Here is an 11682-nt window from a genome sequence, read left to right on the forward strand (position 1 = left end):
GGGGGGGGGGGCCAGCAGACTCCTCAGCAGACCCAGAAGTGAACCATAAGTGCTTCTGGTCCACTTCCAGGTCTGCTGCCAAGTGCGCTGGAGAGCCCACCATGCCACTGAATTGGGCCAAATCTCTGCCGAATTGAATCGGGGACTGGAGCTTTTCACAGGCCTAGTACTGACCAAATGCTGGCATGCCTGGCTACACGTCTATCTTATCCAGTGCTTCTTGGGCAAGACTGGCTCCAGGAGCTATTCGGCACGTTAGCTGAAGGACCCAAGCCTACTTCCAAGCCCAAGAGGGAAGTGCTCCTGAGGGAATCTCCTGCTAAAGAAACCCAAGATGGAGAAAGATACCCTACAACGGAGGAGGATGACATTGGACCAGAGCTGGAACCAGGCCAGTTTGCAGTTGAGCAGACTCATGAGGATGGTTAGGCAACGTGCATGAATGAGGGCTGGCTAATTTTGAGGATGAGGGTGTGCAACCTGACCTAGCTCAAATGGTGCTCAGTGGTGCTCAAATGGTCACTTTGAGGTAAAACATGGTTTGCTCTACTCTATCAACAAGGGTCAAGGGCTGGGGACAGAAATTGCATGGCTATTAGTACCAAAAAGGTACCGATGAGCCCTGATGTGAGTAGTGCATGAACTTCCTATGGGAGGACACTTAGGGGAAGATAAGGCCCATGAGCTGCTAGAAGATTGCTTCTTTTGGCTGGAGATTAGGCAGGAAGTAAGCCGGTTTTGTCAGTCCTGCCCAGAATGCCAATGTGCCCACCCATATGCAGCAATGGTGGCTATGCTGCTCATGGAGGAACCATTTGAGAGGGTAGCAGTAGATATTATTGGCCCATTACCATGGAGTGCCCCTGGGTTCCAATTTATTATGCTACTGGTTGACTATGCCACCCTGTACCCAGAGGCAGTACCCCTGTAGTCAGCAAGTGCAGAAAAAGTAGCAGAAGTGTTGTTGCACATCTTCACTAGGGTGGGCCTCCCCAAGGAGATTTTAACAGATCAAGGAAGCAATTTTATGGCCCAGGTTTTTAAGGAGGTATATGAAACCCTCTGGATTTGACACCTGAGAATGTCAGTTTACCATCCACAGATGGATGGCCTCATACAGCAGTTTAACCCCACTTTGAAGAGCATGCTTTAAAAAATGGCTGAGCAGGACATCCAATGGTGGGACAAACTACTCAGGCCTTTAATGTTTGCGTACCATGAAGCCCCACAAAGTGCCACAGGATTTCCCCCCTTTGAGCTGCTATATGGTAATCACCTGCAAGAGTTGTTAGACCTGGTTAAGGAGGGATGGGAAGCACAGCAAGGTTCTGCCCACAGTCTGCTGGTCCATGTCTTAGAGATGAAGGAAAGATTGAAGATGGCCTGGTCTATGGCCAAGGAAAACCTACAAATGGTCCAAGAGCAACAGGCAGCCAGGTATAACCTCATGTCATGTGAGAGGTGGTTTGAGGAAGGTAACTGGGTGTTGGCTTTGTTGCCATATGAGACATCTAACTTCCTGGCCTGGTGGCAAGGGCCATATGAAATAACCCATAGAGTTGGGTGGGTGGACTATGAGGTATGGCAGCCAGGCAGGTGGAAGACCCAGCAAATATATCATGTAAATCTGCTGAAAAGATGGTCAATAGGGAAGCCCTCTTTATTGCTGCTCTGGGCCTGTAGCAGGAGTTTGGGCCAGAAGTGGCTGACAGAGGGGGGCCAGAGGCCATTTGGCAGGGACAGCAGTTAACTGCACTCCAGCAGCAGCAGTTAATGCAGTTAATGAAGTTTTTCTTGGAGGTATTCACAACTAGCCCAGGGAAGACCACCTTAATCAGGGACCAGATACAGATGCCACTAGGGCAGGTGGTCCAAGAAAGATAGTAAAGGATCCTGCAAAAACTATAAGAGGCATTTCAGACAGAGGTAGAGTAGATGCTGGTATATGGTGTCATTAGGGAATCACGGAGTGAATTGCTCAATCTTATTGTCATGGGCCCCAAAAAGGATCTGACCATGTGCCTCTACATTGATTTCCACTAAGTTAATCATATGGCCTGCTTTGATACATACTCTATGCCTTGAGTGGAAGATCTACTGGAGAAAATAGGGGGGGCATGCTTCATATCCACCCTCGATCTGTCAAAAGGTTACCGGCAAATACCAATGGAAGAACACTCCTGGGAGAAAACTGCATTTGCCACCCCTTGGGGTTTATATGAAATCATGCACATGCCCTTTGGGCTACATGGGGTGGTTGCAACATTCCAAATACTGATGGACAAGGTGTTAGCCCCACACTAAGGCTATGCAGTGGCCTACATAGACGTGGTGGCTTATTCACAGTCCTGGGAAAAGCACCTAAGACACCTTAAAGTTATACTCCAGAATCTACAATCTGCAGAGGTAACAGGGAAACCAAAGGAAATGTACCTTAGGGCAAAAAGAGACCCAGTACTTAGGATTCTCCATAGGAGGAGGGTGAACTCCACCACTGGTGGATAAGATGCAAGCCCTACAGGAGTACCCAAGGCCTTGGACAAAAAAAAAATGCAGTGCTTCTTGGGAGTCACCAACTACTATCAGTGCCTGGTACCCAGGTTTTCGGACATCACCATGCCATTGTCAGAACTAACTAAGGATGCAGCCCCAGGCAAGATCAGCTGGACACCGGAGATGGAGCAGGCATTTCTCCAAGTTAAAAACGCTCTATGCAACCAGCCAGTGGTGTACACACCAAACCATTTATATTGCATATGAATGCCTCCAATGTGACATTAGGTGCGGTGCTGTCCTAGACAGGGGAGGCAGGGGAACATTCAGTGACCTACATTAGTAGAAAGCTACAGCCCTGGGAGCAGGCATATGCAGCAATTGAGAAAGAATGCCTAGCAGTAAAGTGGGCAACAGTATCAAAAATTTTTCCATCTGGCAGGTCGTAAATTTACAGTAGTAACAGGTCATGCACCATTGCAATGGCTGAATAAAGTCAGAAAACTTGAGGTTAATGCGGTGGAATCTGAGCTTACAGTATTTTAATTTTTCTATAGAACATCGACCAGGGAGACAACATTGGAATGCCGACTTTTTCTCAAGGAAGGGCCAGGAGATGAACTCATCTACCTCAAGGCACAGTGAATTGTGACCCGGAAGGGGGAGATATGCAACAGGGCCCTACCCTATTACTAGGGGCTTGGGGGAGTCTGAACAGCTCCACACACCAAAAGAACCTCTGCACACCCACCCCAGACCTGAGAGAACTCACCAAAGGCTGGGGAACCGGATCCTGGGACATAGTGAGTCCCTCAACAAGGGAACTGACACAAGTGTGGTGAGTGAGAGAGGGGTAGCTATGTGAGTCCAGAGTGGGAAGGATAAAAGACACTGAAAGCAGCCTCAAGGGGCTGCACCTGGCCAAGGAGCAGGTTGCCTGGAGCCTGGAGTTATCAGGAGTTAAGTCAGGGGTAGGCAAAATGCAGCCCGCGGGCTGGATCAGGCCCACCAGGCCATTCTATCTGGCCCATGGGGCCCCTAAAAAAATTAGAAAATTAATATTTATCTGCCCCTGGCTGCCTGTTATGCGGCCCTCGATGGCTTGCCAAAACTCAGTAAGCCGCCCCGCCTGAAATAATTGCCCGCCTGTGGATTAAGCAGTCACCAGGAGAGCCCAGAGCAGGGCTCTTCTCTGTTTGCTTGTTTGCTTAGCATGTGCAGCAAAGCAAATGACTTGCGGGCTCTGCAAAGCTTCTGAAAGATCAGAGGCAACCAGAAAGTGAAGCCTGAAAGAACCACTGGAAGACAGCTAAGTGCTAGCTTATTTAACTTCTTTTGTTTGTTTTGCATCGCCAACAAGCCTGGGGTGGCCTCCAGGTAATATCTACTAGCTTGCTTGCAGCATAGGCTATGTGTATGTGTGTATGTATATTTTGAATGTTTCATATCTATATATAGATATTATACATATATTTCTTCTCTTGATTATTATGCACAACTGTATACAGAAAATAAATGATTAAAGAAACCCATTTATTCATTGGACTTAAAGTAAATTCTTGGGCAGTGAGGTTGAGGGACACACCTCTCCAAGGGACACCTCAGTCATCAGATCTGCCTGAGGGGGTTCCCAGGGCTACTGGCACCCTGAGGATCCAGAATCTGGCATATTGTACCAGCGCATGTTACAATAGAAACAGCCAGCGTGTTAAATAAATTCCTGCTACTTACTACATTAAAGTCATATTGCTTGAATTTTTCCAGACTATTTTTTTATATACTACATTAGCCTACATCCAGTCAAAGTTATGTGAAAATTCTGCTGCAAAATTAAAGCACTAAAATATTCAAAACTTGTGTGGTTTTATTTTTCTATGAAGTTCAGCAGATTATTTTATTCAGCAATGGGCTTATCTGTGAACCTTCTTCATTGCCTTTTTCAGGATTTCTATTTTTCAGTTGCCATTGGTTGCAAGACTGAAGCTGGTTGTAAGGTTGAAACTAGGCATTTTGGGGGTTCCCCAATTTACTGAGTTTATCCCATGTCTCAGGCACAGAAAAAATGATTCTTATCTATTGCTGCAGGTGGATGGCAGGCCTTCTATACTCACCAGTGCTCGTGCTGGAAGATCCTTTTAAAGGATACAGTGCAATATTAGCATGGTTAGGTATGCAAATACCTAGAAAGGATTCATAAACCCAGGGATTTCGGATAGGAATCCACGGTGTTAAGAACATTTTGAGCTGCTGTTCTAAGTTATCTGCAACAGAAGGATTGCGCTAATGTTTTGCTGTAGTCAAAAAATTAAAGAAAGCTAAGAGCTGGCATTTTGTGAGGGATGCCGTAAGTCTAAAAAAAGTTGAGAACCACTGGTCTAGTACAATTTTATAGAAGCCATTTTGATGGATGTTTTTAGAGGATGTGGCAGTATTTTGGGTGTGTACTCTCCCTTAAGCAGTCTAAAAATTAAATCAATTTTTCATTTCTTGCTATTTTCCTACTCACAAAGATGGATGGAGGCATTTCTCTTTCCCAGTTTTCTAAAAGTCAGTGGCAGTACAGAGTCTCCTTTTCTTGAGGGCCAGTGTTTAATTACCCCTCTCTGGCAACTTCTGAGTATCTCAGGTACTTCACACTGAGGCAATAATGCCAAGTGGTACTGCAAATAATTTTAAAGGAAGAATCTGTCAGAAGTCCTCTTTGTTAGGAAGAAAAATTAGGGACAAGAAAGAACTTAGGCACCAATGGCCTCATTCAGACAGCCTGGACTTCTCCAAATTAGACTTTAAACCTATTGAGATTCCTGCAATTTTAGATTTATATTTAGTTTTGTTCTGTTTGCTCAACTGCAGGCTTTTCTATTTTTGCAAAGATAAGACTGGTTTATTGTATGGTTTTATAGTAAATTTTGCCATGACGACTTTGATCTGTTCATGTGAGAAAACAAATTATCTGTATGCACAAGGTCCCTTCTGTTTGCAGATTGCAAAATCTGATTAAACACATATTTAGGAAACATTCAAATTATAGGCTAATGGTGTATGTCATATATACATGACATGCAAAATAAGTAACTTCATTGAGATTGATTTCTTAGTTGAGATCTCTTATGAGAGTTCCTTTCTCATCAAAGACTGTCTATATTAGACCTTAATCTATAAGACATGGTGGCAACAGTTCCCTGTTACCTGTTACTGCAGGAAGGTTACAGGCTAGCAGTACTGGCAAGGCCCTTTAAAAGCAGGGTCTTTGTGGTCCAGAAAAAAAGGCAGCTGCAACAGCCAGTAGCTCTGCCCTGGGGAATGGCTGTATGCATGCTGTGAGGACACCAGCCAAAGGGCAGGTAGCTGGCAAGGCTGAGACAAATATGCTCAGATTAGGCAACAGGCTGGGCTGACCAGAAGGAGAGGGGAATGAACAGGCTTGTCCTCAGGCTAGAGGGGTACTCTAGCCTCAGCTGCAGAAGTGGCAGGACTCCCAGTGGGCAATGAGGGTGCCTGGATGAAACCTGGGGGGTCCGGGTGAGTAAGGACTAAGAGGGACTTTTTTTGTTCTTTTGCTTTCTCTCTCTACCCAGCCACAAGATCCAGAAGAGATGAAAGACCTCAGTTCATGTTGGGTCAGTTTGTGAGGACCTTGAGGGGCTCTATTTTAGGTAGGAGCAGTTGCTTATATTTTTTATTTCTGTTTAACCGGAGGACTGGAAGTGATTAACATGTTAAACATGCTGTAAATATACTAACAGTGCTATGCATTCAGCTGATGTATGGCACCATAAAGTGGCAAACTAGCCACAAAGATATTCTGCAAAATTTGTATGTGTAGCATTGCCCCCATCAGCTGTCAGCATTGGCAGTAGGACCAGAACAACCTCAGTCCTGGAACCTGGAAATCTCCATGCCTGCCACCTTTTGCTGCAAGGAGTTGCAGTTCATGTGACCTTGCAGGTCAGGGGGCTGCAGCACAAGGTATTTTAATATGCTGCAACCCAGCTTTCCAAAGGCAGAACAAGGTAGTCAACTTGCCAGATTGACTTCTCTTCACATGGCAAGTTGAAAGCTGTACCAACATGTGGGGCTTCTGGCATGCAGCATGTGCAAGTGCTAAGTGGTAGGGGTCAGGATAGCTGATCAGTTTCCCCCTGAGCAGTAAGTTAAAAACCACATATGCACCCCTTCTGGGATGCACATGTGACTTTTAAAGGTCCTGGTGTACCAGGACCCTAAGATTGGAAGCCCATGGATTTACGGCTATTTCCACATGACCTGACCTAACTGGTGTGGCTGACATTTGGATTCCTATTATTCCCAGGATAATCTGTGATTTAGGTAGTAAAATTGCAAGGACCTTTTTACATGTTGTGTCAGCTCCCCACACAGTGTTGCCATTCCAAGAAAAAAGTTTTACTGACTATATGAAAACTTGGTACTGAAACCAAGCTTTTTTTATTTACACATTTCACTTAATGTAATTGCAATATTCTGCCAGGCTCTGGGTGGCAGTAACAAGGGCTGGGTTCAAGTTTAAGGGTTTAACACCAACTTCTTAAATCTGGCTCAATCCCCAAACCAGAAATTTAGGAAAATAAATTTAAACTGGGCATTCTAAATTGAACAAACTTCCCAACTCACAAGTGAAATTCAACTAAAACAGAAAAGGGTATAAACACACAACCTTAGAGAAAATCTTACCTGTTTGGGTTTCACTTAATATTAAATGATTAAGAGTCATGTTCATTAAGGAAGTAACCATCTCAGTGCAGCTACCACCCACCCCAGTCCATTGGGAACAGAGTCTTGCTCAGGGCTGCCACCTTACCAGTCTTATGTGACTGCAGCAACGATTTTTGCACTGTGCTTCCTATGCCCCAGGGGTCCCCTACTTACTTGGACATCCTAATATACCTAACTGCACTCCCTCCCCCCACTATGCTTATTCCACCCCCCAACCTAACCCATACCAGGCCTGCTCCCTTCATCCTTGAGCCTCTCCATTTCCCTGACCCACAGCTCCATCCTGGCCATGCCCACCCCCCTCCCTGGCCTAGCCAGTGCCTCAGACTGCCTGGGGCTAAATGGCTCTTTCTACCTTCAAAGATAGCAGCTGCTACAGGCAGCAGATGACCAAAGGGATGAAGTTGCAGCACATGTCTGGGATCTACAGAGGTTCCTGTGGGCCACAAAGCCCTGAAAGAGAGCACCCTGCAGGGTGTGGAATTGTGCTTCTCTGATAGTGCTAGTCTACTCTTTCTGTCCATCAACACTTGTGTCCAACCTCATTCTGATGATGGATCTTCAGTCAACCTCATAGGTTCTTAGTTTTTTATAAGCTCAGGTTTTTTTTACAGACTTCAAGGAGAATTTTTTTTAGCCTTTATTTATGGATTGTCCATAAGGTTACAGACAGTTGGCAACCCTATATCAACACTATTGGTAGATGAAGAGTAGAGGAAGTGGGATTCATGGAGCTGCCAAGTCTCTCCCTCATAAAACAGAGTGAAGACCCCCAGTGCATTAGGTAGGGAAGCTGAAATAGTACCTGGCAGTATATGCTGTCCCAGGTATAGTTTACCCTTCTGTGATTATCTGGGTGCATCTATATGAGATGTTTACTGCAGAACTAACTAATTAGCTCCACAGTAAATGTCTCAGCATCTATAGGTGTGCCCCTATTAGGGCACAAGAAATTAATAAACTCCACAACAGGGTAGCAGTTATACAAGTACTACCCTTCTACTGAGTTTTTTCGTGTGCAGCAGCACACACTTAGATGCTGACCTAGCTGACTTGGGCAAGAGGGTGCTTCAGTGTGGGGGCTGCCTGCCAGCTAGCCCCACACTGAAGCACTCTTATGCCCCAGCCAGCCACTCTGCAGTACAGTGAGCCCAGCTGGAGCAGCCTCAGGCTGGGAGGCTGAACCTTGGGGCCCCCTGCCAGCTGGGGTTGCTTTGACGGGGCTTCATGTGTTGCACATGAATAAACTCTGGAGCTCATTGCTCCTGAGTTAATGACTCCCAAGCGCATATTCAAACAGTGCACCCTGGAGCAAAAATCTCTGGAGCATTTTATTCATGTGAATTAATTACATGTGTAGACATAACTTCTGAGGTCTACTTAACTGTTCCTTGGGTAGTGTAACTGAGCTGCCCCTCACTCAGAGCTCATTATAAAGCCACATTTAAACCCATACCATGCTCAGACTTTGGAAACAACCTTTAAAATGGGCAATGTTTATTAGAGGTGCTGAATAATTCATTGTTAATATTATTTGCTGGCCATTTTTTTATCTTAACACCTTATTTACTAATATATCTTTCCATTATTCAACACACTGTGATATTTATTGTCACTATAACTGTAGAAACTTTTGATTACAATTAAGTCAACACCAACGCATACTTTGCCTCATGCAGTCACACATCTCTCCTAAAAAAATATAGGAAATAATAAACATTCCTAATGAAAGATAAGAAAGTTTGCCCACAGGTATTTTAATTAACAACTGAAATGCAGTTATAACTGTCATGTTAAGAAGTAAATACCACTAATCTTTTATTTTCAGTGAGTAAAATTCACTTCAGCTGCAATTCATTGTACATCCTTAAAGATGAGTAGCTCTCCATTCACCCTCCCCCACCACACAGACTTTTAAGGCCTTTGATTAATTCCATGTCCAAATGAGTACAAAGAATTATTTATTATTATCATTATTTTCGCCTCAGTAAGATTAAATTGGTAATCATTGTGATTCTAAGTAAAAGCCATAAATATTTTCTTCTCCTCTCCCTCACCCTTTATTTACCCTGTCACCAATCCAAAGTTGCAGTACTAGACTGGGGCTACATACTTGGCTGCTTCCCACCTCCCAGAGCCCAGTGGTAGCTAACATACTCAGTTGTTAAAATAGGCCACTGGTCTGAACCTGTTTTTGCAGGAAAGGCCAGGATTGCCAAGTGTCTGTAAATTTACCCTGGACAGTCTGTAAAAACCCAGGCTAAAAACACCTATGTAAATTCTGTTTAAAAAAAAAAAAGGTGGGAGGGAGGAGGGAGCCAAGTGTAAAAACCTAAGAAACAGTAAGTTCGTTTGAAGATCTGTCATCACCCTTGGAATTGGGCTAGATTCAAGTGTTGATGGAAAGAGAGAACAGTGCACCACCACCTAGTGTCTAAGGAGCACATCTTGGCACCTAACAAAGAACAGTCCATCAGGGCTTTCTGGCTCATGGGAGCCTTCATAGCCCCTTCCCCACTTCAGGCCTGGCCATTGATGCCACTGGAAACTGTGGCCATTACCTGCCTGTAGTGACTGCTCAATTCTTACCTCAAAAATATGTAGGGCTACACAGCCCCAGGTCAGCGAGGACAGGGAAGGAGGCAGTGTGGCCGGAGGAGACCAAGTTGAAGAGAGAGATGGCCAATGGGCAGCATGGTATGGAGTAAAGTAAGAGAATATCAAGGGGCTGTCAAGTGTGAGTAGGGAATCCCTGGGGTGGGGCAGCGCAGTGTAAAGCCATTACTATAATTAAGCATGGTTACCAACACAAAAATCTTTTTTCATGACAATCTCCAAATTTTTTTACTGACAACCAAAAATTTTAACCATCTTTAGTGTTAAACCCCAGAATATGAACCCAGCCCTTCTAACTGTCATCCAGGGCCTCACAGAAGGGTTGGATTTATATTATGAAAAACATATCAGTGAAAATGTCTCAGGAAAAATTTGCAGATTGTATAAAAATGTTCTTAGACTGGCAATCCTAGTCAAGTCTGAGACCTGTACTCAGATTCACCCATTCAATTGGCTATTGTCAAATATAAAAGGCTTCCGTGTTTTCCTCTTTTATTATTTATAAATACTACACCACTATTTAGTTTACTGGTTTCTATAAAACGCTATGCTTTTAGGTCCTCATCTTCTGATCCAAGCAAACACTGCTCACAAAAAAGAACCTGGTGGGGTAGAAGCTTACTCTTTCTCTCTCTTAATCTTAGGGTCAGCTGGGATTGATTCATCATCATGGAACAAATACATTAAAACATTGTGGTCTCACCTTTAATCTGTTTCCAGATATAACATCAAAGAGTCATTCTGGCCAACAGAGATTGCAGAAGTTCTGCAGATTTCACTTCCCAAGCCCACCCTCTACCTTTTCTCGTGGAACATTTAGATAAATTTTACTTGAGTACTACGCCACATCACAGGAGTTAAAATGTGGCTGTTTAGGCAAGAATCATCAGCACTTTATGCCCCTGAAGTGATGCAAAAGCAATGGACCAGGACCAAGGATCATGTTGCATATTTTTCATGTACCTATTACCTTCCTACCACAGTGCTTCATAGTGGTAAGCATAAGGTACGTCTACACGTGCAGTTAGTTGCGACTAAATATACTGCACATTAAGCTAATGTTCAATTAGCAACTTTTGGCAGGTGACTACACATGCAAGGACTTGGCACTAAATCTAGTGCCAAGCATCTCCAGGCCTGCCATGTGCACTTGGCAGCCATGTTAAGCCAGAGCCAACTGCCAGTGCTTGGCAAAAATCTTGGAAAGACAGCCCCACCCTCTGATCCCTGGCCATCCCTTTCCCTAACCAAGAGCCACATGCCCAGTGCAGAGTCAGCACACAACAGCTCTCTCCTTACCTACCCTGCCTCCCCACACCAGGGCTGCTCTAGCCTCTGCCTCTGCCAGTGATGCCTACTGCCTCACCGCTCCAGCAGCGCCCCTGCCAGTGATGACCAGCACCCTGCACTCCTGCTGCCCATGGTGCTGGCTCTGGTGGCCCCAGCAGCTCCCTCTTGCCCCCCGCAGCCCCAGGACAGCCATGCACCCACCAGTAGGGGCCCTAGATGACTCCCTTCTCTTGCACTCCCTGCTCCAACCCACCTGCCCCAGCACCCAAACACCCCTACCCCCTGCATACCCCTAGCACCATTCTCAGGACATGCACATGTCAAAAGCTTTATTTCCCTAACAACATCCACACTCCTCTCCCCCCTCCTTCCCCAGAACAGAAAAGCCTCTCCTCCTTCAACACACAGAGCCCCTCTACTACCTTCCCCACACACCAACAATAAAAAACCCACTTACGATCTGAAAACTATTTACAATCTGAAAACTATTTACAATCTGAAAGCTATTTATAAAATCTCTGGGTTTTGAGACCAGAGTGGGAGGCCTAG

Source organism: Gavialis gangeticus, unplaced genomic scaffold, assembly GCF_001723915.1.
Source record: "Gavialis gangeticus isolate Ggan-Ray unplaced genomic scaffold, GavGan_comp1, whole genome shotgun sequence".
In the NCBI taxonomy this organism is placed as follows: Eukaryota; Metazoa; Chordata; order Crocodylia; family Gavialidae; genus Gavialis; species Gavialis gangeticus.